Source organism: Bombina bombina, chromosome 2, assembly GCF_027579735.1.
Source record: "Bombina bombina isolate aBomBom1 chromosome 2, aBomBom1.pri, whole genome shotgun sequence".
NCBI classification, from domain to species: domain Eukaryota; kingdom Metazoa; phylum Chordata; class Amphibia; order Anura; family Bombinatoridae; genus Bombina; species Bombina bombina.
The window spans coordinates 526,682,906-526,701,768 of record NC_069500.1 but is presented as its reverse complement, the minus strand read 5'-3'; positions in this window follow the sequence as shown (position 1 = coordinate 526,701,768).

Genomic DNA, 18,863 nt, shown 5'->3' with positions numbered 1-18,863 from the left:
GGCAACTCTCTTCATGGACTGTGATGCACTGTGTTACCTTGTCATATGGCTCATATATTCCTTATTTTTACAAGATTATTTATAAACGTTGTGTATGTTTTCTTACATACTAATAAAATACAGTTTATTTCACAAATAATTGTCCTCATTCTTCCTGTTATTTTTTGAAAGCTCTAGTTTATGTTGTTGATCCTTAAAGGGACCTACCAAATATATTTGTTATACTGAAATCATATATGTAAGACAATAGTAAATGACTTTAAGATTAACATCTCCAATGTAATCTTATTATTTGCCTTTATATTATTTTCTCTTAGCTCTATCATTGCCTGATTATGATTAGCAGAGTAATTTCTTTATATATGTATATATAGATTGGTATTTGTGTATATATGTATATTTAAATGTTCAGATCCATGTGTGTATTTAGAAAGTCTGCATGAATTGATGCACCTTTACCAAATGATCTGAGTATTGATAAAATGATATAATCCCTGTAAAGTCTTCATTTTATTGAAATAGTATTGACTATGTGTATGCTCTTTTTAAAAACAAAATAATGTCCCTTTAAGTGATGTTGATCACAATTGTTAATGAATGTATTTCCATTTGTAAAGCGTTTTTGTCCTTTTTACAAGAACAAGGACATATAATTTTATTAATAAACAATCTTATTGTAATGTTGACAGCACCTGTATTTCATTTTCAAATCTATATTAGTGTAAAAGTGTAACCAAATAAATCTCTGTGTGTAATGCAAATAATTTAGATGATGAATATTAGTTAACTAATATGTTAACAAAATACATCTCCTCCCATATATGGCTATAGGTAGGCTGACAATAATTAAACCTGAATAAATGACACGTTTAATCAATACATGTATAACTATTGTTATTCAACAACAATCCAAACATATCTTAAAACATCAATGGCATATGTATTTCTCATGTGTATCTTTTAAATGTTAAAGATATACACCATAGCTATAGTTCAAGGGACAGTCAAGTCCGAAAAGATGATTCAGGATTTGTTGTCATTCCTAGATAGCAATCTACACACATACTAGTTCCTAAAATATAAATACGTTTCTTAGTGATATGCCAAGATGTCACTGAGACCTTGTATTGTCTGCGGTTTTTCAGCGATCTCGGATGCGCCATGTTGCTTAAGACGTCACCTGCCAGGCTGTCCAATGATTCCTTGTATTGACTGACGTTCTTACGTGATCAGGAATATGCCTTTTATTGGATTGCGATTTGACGCGATCAAAAATGCGCCTTTTTTTTTGGGCGTTCTTACGTGATCAATAATGTGCCTTTCATTGGATGGCGTTCTTACGTGATCAAGGAAGCGCCATGTTAAGACGGCACATGTAAAGGTAAAAAAACGTCTGATTGGATTACGTAGTCCCGCAATATTTGTGCACGTTAAAAACGTTTGTGACTGCATCCAATTTTAAAAAGCTTGCGAATATGTATTATTTGCATCATGTTACATTGTTGACCCGTAGCTGATAAAGACCACCACATTCTCTTTTGCTGTATGTCTGGTTGAATCAACGAACGAAAGAAAAATGTTTTCATGCATAGGATATTTCTAGGCAAGTGCAAATCTCTACAGTCCATGTTTAATATGTTTGTCAACAATATGTTCCTTTTTCTGAAAAAATTAATGTTGTGTTTAATGTTGAATATATCTAATTAATAAATATGCGCTATTGTGTTTGAATAAAGTAATCAATATGCATTTATCTTTATCATATGCTAAATATATGATGCCGACTTCTTCTAAATGTAATTTCGTTGTATATTTTATTAAAGGTTCATTAGACACTCACATTATAAATCAAAAGCTTGGATTTTGTCTCTAGTTAGATAGTCCATTGTTTAACCAATACGTTTATTTTTTCTTCTGTTCTAAGAAAATGTAAGTAATTTTCTTACTCCTCGCAAAGCCTCTGAGTTTCATGTGAGTACATTCTCCAGCTTTCTCCAGTTTGTGTAAAGGGTCTTTTCATATGTTAATGATGGGGTATTGTGTTGTTTTACGGTTGTAATGGGGGTTTCGTCTATATTTTCAATATAGCTAACCCTATTTTATTTTCAAGTGTTTGAAGCTTTTTAATATTGATATCAGTATATGTTAATCTTGTTGTTTGTAGTAGTGTCTATTACATACAGTTATGTTAAAAATATAGGATACTGTCCCTTGAATGCAAATGTTGTTTTTTGTATCATGTATGAGATCCACATAGTTTAATCTTCAAATATATTATTGTTAGCATATTTTCACCCCCCCCACTCCTAAAAGGACTTTAAACCATATTCATTGTTAAAAAAAAATGTCTTTACAATAAAATATTAACACAATAATGTCTCTTAAAGAAAATAGACTTTATTTAACACGTCAATATAAATGTGATTTCAATTTTTTTTTATTTGACAAAGTACATGTAGATATACCAACAAGCTTAAAATATGTGTTAGCATATGTAATGTTGTTAAAGGGACAGTTTAGAAAAAATATAATGTTTGTCATTATTCTAAAAGTCAATTATGTAATATCAAGGATATCAAATGTTTCTCAACAATTGAACATTTGTCTGGGTTTATTTAAATTTGCTATCTAAACCTATGAGGTTGGTGTGCTCATTTCTTCGATCTTGAAGAGTGCTTGTAATCATTATACAATTTGAGCACTAGAGGGCATTTGTATATCATTTGTATATGTAAAACCTTGTGCTCATACAGCATATTATTGACCATGTATTGATCATTGATATCTAAAATGTTGTTATGTCAGAACAACAAATAAGTGGTCATTTTTCATAGTCATAGATACAAGGGTAAGCACATAAGTCACACATGTATTTCTCCATGTTTTGTTGTTTCAAACTTTATAATGCGTAATACAGTGTTTTCTTTGTAATCAATAATTTTCTGACTGTCCCTTTAAGCTGTGTTATTGGCATTCAAACAGTAATATGCCATCATGGAAAATTGTTATGGTAATTTAGTTAGCGATTCGGGAAACAGTTTGGACATCACATCACAGAAACCAATCAATATCATGAACAAGGATAGGTATGTGATGATGTGGTTTTCACACACTTATAACCCACACTCTGCAAACAATCTGCCTCCATGGACCTGGTCCCATAGAAGTCGATTATATACAGAGTGTGGTCCACAAGTGTATGAAAACCACATCATCACATACCTATCCATTACACATTAAATTAAAAAAAGCAGTGAAGATGAAAAAAATACTTACTTCCTCTTCCTTCCCCTCTTCCCACGGGGCTGAGGCTCTGGGAGAGTCCTCCTTGGAGCTGTTGTGGGAGGAGTGGAAGGAAGAGTACTGGGACGACCAAGGTGAGGAGTAGATGGCTGGGGAGGAGAAGATGGATGAGGAGGAGAAGATGGCTGAGGAGGATGAGTAGATGGCTGAGGAGGAGGAGGAGTAGATGGCTGAGGAGGAGGAGGAGTAGATGGCTGAGGAGGATGAGATGGGCCGGCAGGAGGAGATGGCCCAGCAGCAAGAGGCCCAGCAACAAGAGGCACAGCAACAGGAGGTAGACCAGCATGCGCCTCCCGGAAAAAAGTGAACATTTCTTGATGAAGCTGAAATATTCTTGTTTGGCCTTCTTCTATTCGATTCAGTATGTTGATGATTTCATTTTGTCCTTGAATAATCTGATTTTGGCCATCAAGTATTCTGTGTCGTCCTTCTATATTTTCTATCCGGGAGGTACGCATCTGGTCTATGTACTCCAGTAGAACCCGCACCTCCGCTATTTCCTCTTGTTGTGCATGTTGAACCCGTGCACGGCGGGGTGCCCGTGCACGGCGGAGTGCGGGTCTTTGAGGGACCTCGGGTTCCGCGGGTTCCTCCTGTGCTTCCGGGGCCTCTTCATCATCTCCCGTGCGCTGTTCGTCACGGGGGGCCTCTTCCCTCCGAAGTGGAAATTCCTCACCACCACTCTCATCCCGGGGAGATGCAGGAGGCTGTGCTGTCTCGTCCCCAGACTCTGTATATAAAAAAATAAATAAATAAAGAAATGTATATATTAGCATATTTGCAAATAAAGGTTTAAATGACTTAGCTTACGATACAATTACAAATGCAGAATCATTAATCCACTTTGAAATCTAACAAACAATCAATACTATTTCCGCTTTTTCTAAACCGTGTTTGTGATATCTGTGGTCAATGTGAATGTTTTTGCGTTTTTTTTCAGTCTGTTTAAATGCACACCTAACCTATAGCCTAGATACTGATGTAACCGCAAAGTAATAGAATGCGTGTAAACAACGTTATAGCATTAATCTGATCCTTAACACATGAAACCCAATGTTTTATCTTTCATGATTTAGAAGCATACATTTTGTATCAACTTTCGAATGTACTTTTCTTATCTAATTCGCTTAATTCTCTGGATATTCTTTGCTGAAAAGCATATCTAAATATGCTTATAAGATGCTGATTGTTAGCTGAATATAGCTGCCTCCTGTGATTGTTTCACCGTGTGCATGGCTATTTCTTCATTAAAATATATCTCAAGAATGAATCAAATTAGGTAATATAAGTACATTTGAATGTTTTGTCAAATTGTATTCGCTACCTCAATCATGAAAGTAAATGTTTGCGTATAGTGTCCCTTGAAATACATTTGTATGTGAAATTATTGTTCAATGAGCTTACCGTCAGATGAGAGTGGCAGGTTCCCGGTATCGATTCCTCTGATACCGACTACTTCCACCTCGGAGATGCTGGGCCGCAACATTTCCTCCCATCGGCAGTACTCCATTTCAATGGCAGGGCCGCCACCGGTCCCTGCGGCATGTCGGGCCTCCAGGCTTAACTTTTTTTTCAGTTCAAGTTTACAGTCCCGGTACCGATGTTTGATAGAATCCATATCGCGGTTCCGGCCACCCACTGCATTGACTGCATTCCTGATCTCGTTCCAGAGCCTCCTCCTGTCAGTCGGGGTGGTCTTTTGGTGCTGCAGCATCCTATGCCTGGCCATATAGGCCTCTACGAGGGCCTCCTTCTCCTCCATCGAAAACCTCGCCTCCCTAGTCGCCTTGGCCTTCCCCTGTGATGATGCCCTCTGTTTCCCGGACTGTGAAGCCCTACTCTGACCGCCACTGGGCCCAGCCACTTGGTCATCTTGAACCAAGTGGCTGGGTCCACCCACCGCTTCCACCCCCGCTTCCTGCCCCCCTTCCTGCCCCCCTTCCTGCCCTGTTCCTCTCCCCCTCCCTCTACTCCCCCCTCTACCTGTCCCCTGCCTGGCCTCCATCTCTTCCCTAAACTAAACCCCAAATAATCAAACAAAAAGTGAGTGTGATGAAATTAAAGGGGGTCAAAATAAAGAACTAAAAAGACAAAAAAGGTGCTTAAAGTGTGAGAGGGATGTAAAAAACAAAGAGGGTAAGGAGTATTTAAATAAACGAAAAGAATAAGACTAAAAGGAGGATATGTAAACTAAATGTAACTAGGGTATGGGTATGGGATGGGTATGGGGTATGGGATAAGAGTAAATGGGATGAAAGGGAATGGGACTACAAGGAATGGGGGTATGGAGTGTAGTATGAGGGGGTAGGGGGTATGGAGTGTATGTAGTGTTATTGATAAGTGTATGTATGTATTGAATATGTTTGCGTGTAAATGTGTTAAGTGTACAGAAAAATCACTCGCTCGCTAACTCACACTACTTCTAATTCTCACTAACAAACACTCCCACTAACGCTCACTAACTACCACTAACTGACGCTCCCACTAACAACTCTCACTAATAACTCCCACTAACTCACTCACGCTCCCACTAACAGACTCTCTCCCACTCCCACTAACTACCACTAACTCACTCACTCTCTCACGCTAACACTACCAACTGACTCTCTCACGCTAACACTAACTCTCAAAAATTCTCAAACTCTCTATTCTTAAACCTCCAATCTCCAAAGACCCAACAGCAACACAGTCAAAGAAGCCATGCTTGTGTGGTGCTTATATACCCTGTGTAAATGTTTAATGATGTACCTATTTGCGTTGTAAATAGTGTTCAGGTGTGCTTTATTAGCAATTAATATTAGTGCAATGTGTATTAGGTGTGTGAATTTGCGCATGCTCATTTTGAGTTGGTATTTGTGGAATGTGTAGAATGCGATGATGTCATAGTGGTCGTTTTCTCTAACATTGTCCAATAGTATTCTTTTTAAATGTGATTTTGCGATGGTGTGTTCTTTGTGAAGTGTTGTATATGTATGTTTGTCATAATATATAGTGATATTGAATGCGATTTTGTTTCGAGTGTATGTATATCATTTTTAATCCTTGTTGTTATTTAGCGATTTTCCGCATCTTAAAGTATATGCGTATTCCCCGTATAAAATTTTATTAAAACATCCCCCGCTTGTGAATGTGTAATGCTTGTGTGCTTTGTTGATTGATTGTTGTTGTGACATTTGCGGCGTGTTATTGTTGTGCATGATGTGGTATGCGTCATATGACCGAGCTGTACGTATTCTCGCGAGATCGAGTGTTAGGTGAAAAAAGCAATTTTTTGCCTTTCCCATTGATCTCTATGGGAGACTGTCTTACGCGGGCAGTATTACGCGTGTGACATACACGCGTTAGGAGCATCGTTAGATGGTCTTATTTTAACTCTAAATACCGGAGTCAAACAATGCCGTGCGTTAGACATAAACACGCGTGGCGTTAACAGCCCTTTTACCGCCGAACTCCAAATCTAGGCCATTTACTGTGAACGTGATATGTGATCCTTGTTCTCGGAGCACTTCATTACCACATAGTCAGACATGAGTCTGAGTACCTACTCTACAATATATGCAGCTTTGTCATTACGCCTAAAATTGTCTGAATGAAAGTAACACTATAATCTCACTTACACTTTGATAACTATACCTCATTGCTTTACAATGGCCACCAGAAAATCTACTAAGTAAGATAAAAATGGAAAACCTTCTGCTTCCTATCTACATTTTTTGGTTCCCAAGAACAAAACAGACCAGACAATGCTGACACAACAAAAGATGAAGAACAGATAACATCACAAGCTTCACCAAATGAACAGTCCCTCACACAACAACAATTATTCTTATTGTAAGCAACTATTGAAAAACTCCCATGCAAGATAAATATTGTTCACCTTAAAATATTTATACAAACAGAACTATCAGCAGTTAAATGAGAGATTAGGCCCCAGAATAGAAGATTTAGAAGCAAACTAAGAAATCATCACCACAATGGTATCTACAACTGAATCAGGCCTATCACAACATGCATCCTTAATTCACTCACTGCAAAAGAATGTGTACGATTTCGAAAATAGGAGTAGGAGAAACAATTTAAGAATACAAGGAATTCCCGAAGATGTCACTTCTAAAAACCTCTACTCCTATCTGATTCATTTTCTCCAACATTGGTGTGTCCGGTCCACGGCGTCATCCTTACTTGTGGGATATTCTCTTCCCCAACAGGAAATGGCAAAGAGTCCCAGCAAAGCTGGTCACATGATCCCTCCTAGGCTCCGCCCACTCCAGTCATTCTCTTTGCCGTTGCACAGGCAACATCTCCACGGAGATGGTTAAGAGTTTTTTGGTGTTTAAATGTAGTTTTATTCTTCTATCAAGTGTTTGTTATTTTAAAATAGTGCTGGTATGTACTATTTACTCTGAAACAGAAAAGGATGAAGATTTCTGTTTGTAAGAGGAAGATGATTTTAGCAGACAGTAACTAAAATCGATTGCTGTTTCCACACAGGACTGTTGAGATGAAGTAACTTCAGTTGGGGGAAACAGTTAGCAGACTTTTCTGCTTAAGGTATGACTAGCCATATTTCTAACAAGACCATGTAATGCTGGAAGGCTGTCATTTCCCCTCATGGGGACCGGTAAGCCATTTTCTTAGTTAAACATAAAAGAATAAAGGGCTTCAAAAAGGGCTTAAAAACTGGTAGACATTTTTCTGGGCTAAAACGATTGCTTTACTAGGCATATTATGCAGATTCTAACTAATAATTGGTATTATAATCTTGGGGAACGTTTAGAAAAACGGCAGGCACTGTGTTGGACACCTTTTTCAGATGGGGGCCTTTCTAGTTATAGACAGAGCCTCATTTTCGCGCCATTAATGCGCAGTTGTTTTTGGAGAGCAAGGCATGCAGATGCATGTGTCAGGAGCTAAGAATCACTGAAAAAGCTTATAGAAGGCGTCATTTGGTATCGTATTCCCCTCTGGGCTTGGTTGGGTCTCAGCAAAGCATATAGCTGGGACTGTATAGGGGTTAAATGTAAAAACGGCTCCGGTTCCGTTAATTTAAGGGTTAAAGCTCTGAAATTTGGTGTGCAATACTTTTAATGCTTTAAGACACTGTGGTGAAATTTTGGTGAATTTTGAACAATTCCTTCATACTTTTTCACATATTCAGTAATAAAGTGTTTTCAGTTTGAAATTTAAAGTGACAGTAACGGTTTTATTTTAAAACGTTTTTTGTGCTTTGTTGACAAGTTTAAGCCTGTTTAACATGTCTGTACCATCAGATAAGCTATGTTCTATATGTATGAAAGCCAATGTGTCTCCCCATTTAAATTTATGTGATAATTGTGCCATAGTGTCCAAACAAAGTAAGGACAGTAATGCCACAGATAATGATATTGCCCAAGATGATTCCTCAAATGAGGGGAGTAAACATGATACTACATCATCCCCCTACTGTGTCTACACCAGTTATGCCCACACAGGAGGCCCCTAGTACATCTAGTGCGCCTATACTTATTACCATGCAACAATTAACGGCTGTAATGGATAACTCCATAGCAAATCTTTTATCCAAAATGCCTACTTATCAGAGAAAGCGCGATTGCTCTTTTTTAAACACTGAAGAGCAAGAGGACGCTGATGATAACTGTTCTGACATACCCTCACACCAATCTCAAGGGGCCATGAGGGAGGTTTTGTCTGATGGAGAAATTTCAGATTCAGGAAAAATTTCTCATCAAGCTGAACCTGATGTTGTGACATTTAAATTTAAATTAGAACATCTCCGCGCACTGCTTAAGGAGGTGTTATCTACTCTGGATGATTGTGACAATTTGGTCATTCCAGAGAAATTATGTAAGATGGACAAGTTCCTAGAGGTTCCGGTGCCCCCCGACGCTTTTCCTATACCCAAGCGGGTGGCGGACATAGTAAATAAAGAGTGGGAAAGGCCCGGCATACCTTTTGTTCCCCCCCCTATATTTAAGAAATTATTTCCTATAGTCGACCCCAGAAAGGACTTATGGCAGACAGTCCCCAAGGTCGAGGGGGCGGTTTCTACTCTAAACAAACGCACTACTATTCCTATCGAAGATAGTTGTGCTTTCAAAGATCCTATGGATAAGAAATTAGAGGGTTTGCTTAAAAAGATTTTTGTACAGCAAGGTTACCTTCTACAACCAATTTCATGCATTGTTCCTGTCACTACGGCAGCGTGTTTCTGGTTCGAGGAACTAGGAAAATCGCTCAGTAAAGAATCTTCGTATGAGGAGGTTATGGACAGAGTTCAAGCACTTAAATTGGCTAACTCTTTTGTTTTAGATGCCGCTTTGCAATTAGCTAGATTAGCGGCGAAAAATTCAGGGTTTGCTATCGTGGCGCGCAGAGCGCTTTGGCTAAAGTCTTGGTCAGCGGATGTGTCTTCCAAGACAAAATTGCTTAACATTCCTTTCAAAGGTAAAACATTATTTGGACCTGATTTGAAAGAGATTATTTCAGACATCACTGGGGGAAAGGGCCACGCCCTCCCACAGGATAGGTCTTTTAAGGCTAAAAATAAGCCTAATTTTCGTCCCTTTCGCAGAAACGGACCAGTCTCTAATTCTGTATCCTCTAAGCAAGAGGGTAATACTTCACAACCCAAACCAGCCTGGAAGCCAATGCAAGGCTGGAACAAGGGTAAGCAGGCCAAGAAGCCTACCACTGCTACCAAAACAGCATGAAGGGATAGCCCCCGATCCGGGACCGGATCTAGTGGGGGGCAGACTTTCTCTCTTTGCTCAGGCTTGGGCAAGAGATGTTCAGGATCCTTGGGCGCTAGAAATAGTTTCTCAAGGTTATCTCCTGGAATTCAAGGAACTACCCCCAAGGGGAAGGTTCCACAGGTCTCAATTATCTTCAAACCAAATAAAGAGACAGGCATTCTTATATTGTGTAGAAGACCTGTTAAAGATGGGAGTGATACATCCAGTTCCAAAAAAGAGAACAAGGAATGGGATTTTATTCCAATCTGTTCATAGTTCCCAAAAAAGAGGGAACATTCAGACCAATTTTGGATCTAAAGATCCTAAACAAATTTCTCAGGGTACCATCGTTCAAAATGGAAACTATTCGAACGATCCTACCTACTATCCAGGAAAATCAATTTATGACTACCGTGGATTTAAAGGATGCGTACCTACATATTCCTATCCACAAGGAACATCATCAGTTCCTAAGGTTCGCTTTTCTGGACAAGCATTACCAGTTTGTGGCACTTCCATTCGGATTAGCCACTGCTCCAAGGATTTTCACAAAGGTACTAGGGTCCCTTCTAGCGGTTCTAAGACCAAGGGGCATTGCAGTAGTACCTTACTTGGACGACATCCTGATTCAAGCGTCGTCCATGTCAAAAGCAAAGGCTCATACGGACATCGTCCTAGCCTTTCTCAGATCTCACGGATGGAAGGTGAACAAAGAAAAAAGTTCTCTGTCCCCGTCAACAAGAGTTCCCTTCTTGGGAACAATAATAGATTCCTTAGAAATGAGGATTTTTCTGACAGAGGTCAGAAAATCAAAACTTCTAAGCTCTTGTCAAGTACTTCATTCTGTTCCTCGTCCTTCCATAGCGCAGTGCATGGAAGTAATAGGATTGATGGTTGCAACAATGGACATAGTTTCTTTTGCACGAATTCATCTAAGACCATTACAACTGTGCATGCTCAGACAGTGGAATGGGGATTATACAGACTTGTCTCCGACGATTCAAGTAGATCAAAAGACCAGAGATTCACTCCGTTGGTGGCTGACCCTGGACAATCTGTCACAGGGAATGAGCTTCCGCAGACCAGAGTGGGTCATTGTCACGACCGACGCCAGCCTAGTGGGCTGGGGCGCGGTCTGGGAATCCCTGAAAGCTCAGGGTCTATGGTCTCGGGAAGAGTCTCTTCTCCCGATAAACATTCTGGAACTGAGAGCGATTTTCAATGCTCTCAGAGCTTGGCCTCAACTAGCAAAGGCCAAATTCATAAGGTTTCAGTCAGACAACATGACGACCGTTGCATATATCAATCATCAGGGGGGAACAAGGAGTTCCCTGGCGATGAAAGAAGTGACCAAGATAATTCAATGGGCGGAGGATCACTCCTGCCACTTGTCTGCGATCCACATCCCAGGAGTGGAAAATTGGGAAGCGGATTTTCTGAGTCGTCAGACATTCCATCCGGGGGAGTGGGAACTCCATCCGGAAATCTTTGCCCAAATAACTCAATTATGGGGCATTCCAGACATGGATCTGATGGCGTCTCGTCAGAACTTCAAGGTTCCTTGCTACGGGTCCAGATCCAGGGATCCCAAGGCGACTCTAGTAGATGCACTAGTAGCACCTTGGACCTTCAACCTAGCTTATGTATTCCCACCGTTTCCTCTCATCCCCAGGCTGGTAGCCAGGATCAATCAGGAGAGGGTCTCGGTGATCTTGATAGCTCCTGCGTGGCCATGCAGGACTTGGTATGCAGACCTGGTGAATATGTCATCGGCTCCACCATGGAAGCTACCTTTGAGACAGGACCTTCTTGTTCAGGGTCCATTCGAACATCCGAATCTGGTTTCCCTCCAACTGACGGCTTGGAGATTGAACGCTTGATTTTATCAAAGCGTGGGTTTTCAGATTCTGTAATAGATACTCTGATTCAGGCTAGAAAGCCTGTAACTAGAAAAATTTACCATAAAATATGGAAAAAATATATCTGTTGGTGTGAATCTAAAGGATTCCCATGGAACAAGATAAAAATTCCTAAGATTCTATCCTTTCTACAAGAAGGTTTGGAGAAAGGATTATCTGCAAGTTCTCTGAAGGGACAGATCTCTGCTTTATCTGTTTTACTTCACAAAAGACTGGCAGCTGTGCCAGATGTTCAAGCATTTGTTCAGGCTCTGGTTAGGATCAAGCCTGTTTACAGACCTTTGACTCCTCCCTGGAGTCTAAATCTAGTTCTTTCAGTTCTTCAAGGGGTTCCGTTTGAACCCTTACATTCCGTAGATATTAAGTTATTATCTTGGAAAGTTTTGTTTTTGGTTGCAATTTCTTCTGCTAGAAGAGTTTCAGAGTTATCTGCTCTGCAGTGTTCTCCGCCCTATCTGGTGTTCCATGCAGATAAGGTGGTTTTGCGTACTAAGCCTGGTTTTCTTCCGAAAGTTGTTTCCAACAAAAATATTAACCAGGAGATAGTTGTACCTTCTTTGTGTCCGAATCCAGTTTCAAAGAAGGAACGTTTGTTACACAATTTGGACGTAGTCCGTGCTCTAAAATTCTATTTAGAGGCTACTAAAGATTTCAGACAAACATCTTCCTTGTTTGTTGTTTATTCTGGTAAAAGGAGAGGTCAAAAAGCGACTTCTACCTCTCTTTCCTTTTGGCTTAAAAGCATTATCCGATTGGCTTATGAGACTGCCGAACGGCAGCCTCCTGAAAGAATCACAGCTCACTCCACTAGGGCTGTGGCTTCCACATGGGCCTTCAAGAACGAGGCTTCTGTTGACCAGATATGTAAGGCAGCGACTTGGTCTTCACTGCACACTTTTGCCAAATTTTACAAATTTGATACTTTTGCTTCTTCGGAGGCTATTTTTGGGAGAAAGGTTTTGCAAGCCGTGGTGCCTTCCATTTAGGTGACCTGATTTGCTCCCTCCCTTCATCCGTGTCCTAAAGCTTTGGTATTGGTTCCCACAAGTAAGGATGACGCCGTGGACCGGACACACCAATGTTGGAGAAAACAGAATTTATGCTTACCTGATAAATTACTTTCTCCAACGGTGTGTCCGGTCCACGGCCCGCCCTGGTTTTTTAATCAGGTCTGATGAATTATTTTCTCTAACTACAGTCACCACGGTATCATATGGTTTCTCCTATATATATTTCCTCCTGTCCGTCGGTCGAATGACTGGGGTGGGCGGAGCCTAGGAGGGATCATGTGACCAGCTTTGCTGGGACTCTTTGCCATTTCCTGTTGGGGAAGAGAATATCCCACAAGTAAGGATGACGCAGTGGACCGGACACACCGTTGGAGAAAGTAATTTATCAGGTAAGCATAAATTCTGTTTTTTCAATTCACTTACCCAAACCACTACAATAACAGACTCAGCAATAGAACGAGCCCACAGAGCATTGAGACCAAGGCCCAATCCATCTGCTACTCTGAGAGACGTAATTGTTAAACTACTCCATTTTAAAGACAGAGAAAGTATTTGGTCTTCTACAAGGGCAACTCTTCCCATTAAATTCCAGGACAAAGAATTACGGATCTTTCAAGGTAAGCCCGGTTACAATAGAAAAGAGGAAATCAGATACATTTATTACATCTGTTCTACAGGAATACAAGATAAGTTACAGATGGGGATTGCCATTTAGCTTTGTTATCTCTAACGCTGGAAAACAACGTGTCTACAAAGATCCCTTAGATTTAGACACCATCTCCTAAACACATCTCTTTCAACCCTCCACCTTCCCTCACAGATGAGGACACATCCAACTTGACCTATCCCACAACTTCCACGTCTCTCTCTGAACCAACGATCCCAATGGATCACAATACCTAAGAAGAAAAAGAAGCAAATTGTTTCCTCTCAACACCATCCCTTGACCTGATGGATGACGGCCCAAACAAGTTCGGAAGATTATCAGTAGCAAATAAGTACTTTGCCATTTACTAGCTTAGCACTAAGCTATCCCTAGCCAATACAGATATTGGGTATAACTTCTCTCAAATTCATTACTGTTTAGTATCACTGAAACTAACTTACTAATTGAACATATAGGGCTAGATTACAAGTTGAACGCTAATTTATTATGCGCCTGTAAACTGACAAAAGAAAACAGCAAAAAGCATTTCTGAGGGGTTAAAGTTGATGGGTATGGGGTGTTAGAAAAAAATGTCACTAAAAAGTGCCTTTACATAGCGCTCTATGGGAACGGTATTTTCCCTGTAAATATATATGTATATGAATATATACATATATATTTATGTATTAATATGTGTTAATATGCGTGACACCCCCTTTGCAGCACTAGTTTTCATGCCATGCCTGACTGAATGAGAATGAGGCTCCTAATGGAGCCTATTGAAACGCGTCCGTGCAATGCAAACGCAAGGTCGTGTTCGCATTGCACCTAACTTGCAATACCAGCGCATATTTGCGTGCACTGGTATTACTAAGTGGAGGGCAAATATCGCTTTCGTGGAAGCAATATTTTACGCTCCACTTATAATGTAGCCCATAATCGGCCTGTAATCAACATGATTGTTGTTTATCCTCACATAACATATATCTTTATAATTTTGATATATGAGATAACCAACTTCTATAGAGGTAGTCCCACAATGTCGGTTGGAATGCAACATGATATTAAAAATACTGCTAATCTCACTCTAACAACTTAGAAATGTATTTATAAACATGAGGATTTCTTATGTACATTTACTGAAGTGCACTTGAAAAAGAAATTAATGAACATAGGTAGTGTTTTTCTTGAAGTTACTTAAGAAACTAGGCTTTGGTATTGGGGAGGAATGGATTTTTCTTTCTTTACATATTTCTTAATTGTTAATGTTATTGTTTATTGTTGCCTTGCTAGACTGGAAGAGCACTTTTTTCTTTCTATCACAATCCCACCATGACCTAAGTAACTATTACCTTAACTACCTTATCAATATAAGAAATTGCACCCCACAATACCCCCATGACCTCATAAAGAGAGAGACTCAAAAATAATAACTTCATAAATATATTAGAGGGACAGTCTAGTCAAAATTAAACTTTAATGATTCAGATAGAGCATGCAATTTTAAACAACTTTCCAATTGACTTTTATCATTAAATTTGCTTTGTTACCTTGGTGGTATTTTTGAAAAGCTAAACCTAGGTAGGCTCAAACTGATTTCTAAACCGTTGAAAACCACCTCTTAGCTCAGAGGATTTTGACAATTTTTCACAGTTAGACAGTACTAGTCCATGTGTGTCATATAGATAACATTGTGCTCACTCCCGTGGAGTTATTTAGGAGTCGACACTGATTGGCTAAACTGCATTCTTTCAAAAGCAACGAGATAAGGGGGCAGTCTGAAGAGGCTTAGATACAAGGTAATCACAGAGGTAAAACATATATTAATATAACAGTGTTGGTTATGCAAAACTAGGGAATGGGTAATTAAGGGATTATCTATCTTTTTAAACAATAAAAATTCTGGTGTAGACTGTCCCTTTAACTATCAACTCAAAGGGACTTTACTCCCCTAGAAAAAAAACAACAGCCCTAGCAGATTTCAAATGACACGCAGGAGGTATAGTACTACTACAAGATATCCATTTTTTAAAAGGAAAGACAATGGAGGGCAGAATAGCCCGTAACAAACATAAGAATTAAGCCCCTTAGGAGTGTGCTGCTGTGAAGTGGCAACAATGTTGCATTAGTGTGGGTGGGGATTTAGCTTACCTATAAGAAGCTAAGTTACAGGCCCCAGACCCTCTTTCCAGCTCGTCTTCACAGCTTGCAGGATCTTAATTTTGTCTGATACCAGTCTGCTGCATCATGGATCGCTCAGCCGGAGTACCTGTGAGGATAGAAGAGTTGGAGAAGCTGATGATAGGGGACTTTGACTCAGAGGGGGATGTCATACCGCCATCACCCTGAGACCCGGTGAGTCGTGCCCCGGTCTCTTCTTTGTATCCCAAAGTACGCGTGGTCCCCCCTCTCAGGTCCCTCCGCCTGTGTTGGTCCCCCTATCTTGCCCCCCTCCCCTTCTTCCCCTGTTCATCCGGTCGTTGGGCCCGGGGTCGTTGTCCCTCCATCCCAAATTCCCCCCTAATGTGTCAGTGGCTGGAGCTAGTGGGAGCATCTTGGCCTTACCTTCACCGTCGGTTACCTTATCCAGCGATGCAGTGTTGGCTGCGGTTGTGGTCCTTCAGTTCCTGGCATCGGTCCTATTGGGCAGTGGTCTCCCTCCGGCGGTTGCGGGCTTCAGGTCTCCTCTGCCATCTCCGGCTTGTCGGTCAGCGTCTGCGGCACGGAAATCTTCATCCATGCAGGAGGCCATGTCCGCTTCGGATGACGTAACTTCCGGCTTGGCTGTTTCCGGTGACGTCACATCCGGTGACGTCACTTCTGGTATGGCCATTCGGGAACAGGCAGCCTCTGGGGTGCCCAAGTAAGAGAGGAGTACCCGGGGGGGCGCAGCTTGCCACTGAGGATCAGCGCTCGTGTGGGGGCAATGTGATTTGTACTTTAGGGGGCCAAGGCCGCGAACCACGTGGGGACATTTTGCAGGGTAGCGAGCTTCCTGTCGGGGTCATTACTGGTGATTATAGCAGGCCGCAGGCCTGACTGGGGGTACGCCAGCTACATTGGATACGTTAGGGCCTCAGCAATTATCTAGTCAGGCCGGTGGCCACATTGCAATGCACTTGTAGAGCATCGCGGGGCGCATATGGGTCATCTGCGGGTGTGTGTCCCAGCGGGCCTCTCCGGGTGTCACTACTAGGGCCTCTGCTAAGAAGGTCTCTAGCGTTCCACCCAGCTTATGTCAGGGAGCCGTAATAAGTGCAGAACAGGGTCCTAGCAGGCAAGTTCAGTTTGCTAATGACATGTTGGATGTATAAGTGGGCAGTGTGGAGACTGCGTGTGGCGCAGGAATGATAGCCCAGGGGGGATTGATGCCATGTTTGATCGGCCCTTGTCCTCCCCAGTGGTACTCCTCTCTCTCAATTTTCATTTCAGGATACCATGGAGTCCCAAAGTGCATTGGTAGCCATGCAGCCCGGTCCAGGTGATCGAGGCGATGAGGAGCAGAGCCGTAAGCAGCCATCAACTTCCTCAGGTCCCCTGCCTGTGCAGCGTCCTCTGGGAACTGGTAAGGCCATTTTGTCTTCTGGGCATAGGGGGTTTAGTTCATCGTCTGATGATTCTGGGTCTAGAAGTGAAAAGATCACTGGGGTTGGAGGCCAAGGGTCAGAAGAGAATGTATAGGATGATGAAATGATTAGTTGAGGAAAGAAAGGCCATGGGTCTCCCCCTCTCCGCTGGTTCGTCCCACATGGAGCACCATGTTCCGTTGCCAACACCTCCCGTTACAGCGGGGGTTGCTAGCCCTGTGGCAACAACTAGACGTAAGGCGGCTATGTATGGGGATACACATCCTTGGCCCTCATTCAGCCTTCATGAGCATCTCAAATCCAAAATGGTTAGACGGATTCAGGAAGTTAATATGTCCACATGTTCGAACTCTGCCGAAGTCTATCGCCAGAAAGAAATGGCAGAGGACGGTACGGGCCCCAAGAAGTTAAAAAGGCCTGATTAGTTTGACGAGTGGCGTAAATGTTTTCAGGTGTATGCCTCATGCTATATCACTAAATTTCCCGACCAGGCATTGGATATTCTGAAATATTAGGATGCCATTAAAACCGTTTATGAATGGTATAGGGAAGGTGCATGGCGCAACTATGACTATGTTGCGGCGGAAGAAGGTTGGTAACCCTCTTCTGTCTTTCGGGGATGTAGATTCACGGCTATGGGCGCAGTTGGGGCCTGAAAAGCAGGTCATACCTGGGCAGGTGCCCACAGGACCTTCCAGCAATAGAGTCCCTCAGCATTCTCTACGGCATCCCATGGGGGTTTGCTGGCGATTCCAGAATAAGCTCTGCACCAAGGGAACAGCGTGTGTGTTCTGCCATGCTTGTAAGCACTGCGGGAGTGGCCAATCTGGTTCCGAGTGCACCAGATCCCAGGATGCCAGTCGCTCTCAGGAGCGGCCGGGTTCCGGGCTCAAGCCTTTCGTTGCTGGAAAGGGCAGCCACCCCACTGAGGGTAGCCATAATTAACAAATGGTTGCTGCTTTATCCTGATCGGGGGGCCGCCAATTTACTTGGTGCCGGTCTCTGATGGGGATGTACTATCCCCGTCAGCTCAGCAGTTGTGGGTTCCTCTATTTGTAGGAATCTGAAATCGGCAGCGTTGTGAGGGAGAAATTGGGCAAGGAGATAGCTTTGGGCCGCATGGCCGGCCCATTTGGGGAGATTCCGATTCCGGGGGTTGGTCATCTCTCCTTTAGGGGTCATTCCAAAGAAGGTAAGTTTCGGCTCATTCACCACCTTTCCTTTCCAAAGGGGCGGTCGGTTAACGATGCTATTTCTCCCAAACTTAGTTTGGTTCATTACCAGTCCTTTGAAGATGTGCTTGCGCTGGTCTGAAGGGCTGGGGCAGGGGCTCTTTTGGCGAAACTGGATGTGGAATCTGCGTTTCGGCTCCTTCCCATTCACCCCTTCTCCTTTCGCCTCATGGGGTGTTGGTTTGTGGGGAAGTATTTCATAGACAAATGCTTGCCTATGGGTTGCTCCATCTCATGTGCCTATTTTGAAGCTTTCTCGCACTGGGCCATCGTGGCGGTTGCTGGTTTCGATGGCTTGGCACACTACCTGGATGATTTCCTGCTTATAGGGCGTGCCAGGTCTCCTGACTGTGCCTTCATGATGAAGGTCACTAGATTCCTGCTGGCCAGAATGGGTGTCCCTTTTGCGGAGGACAAGACCCAGGGTCCTTGTAC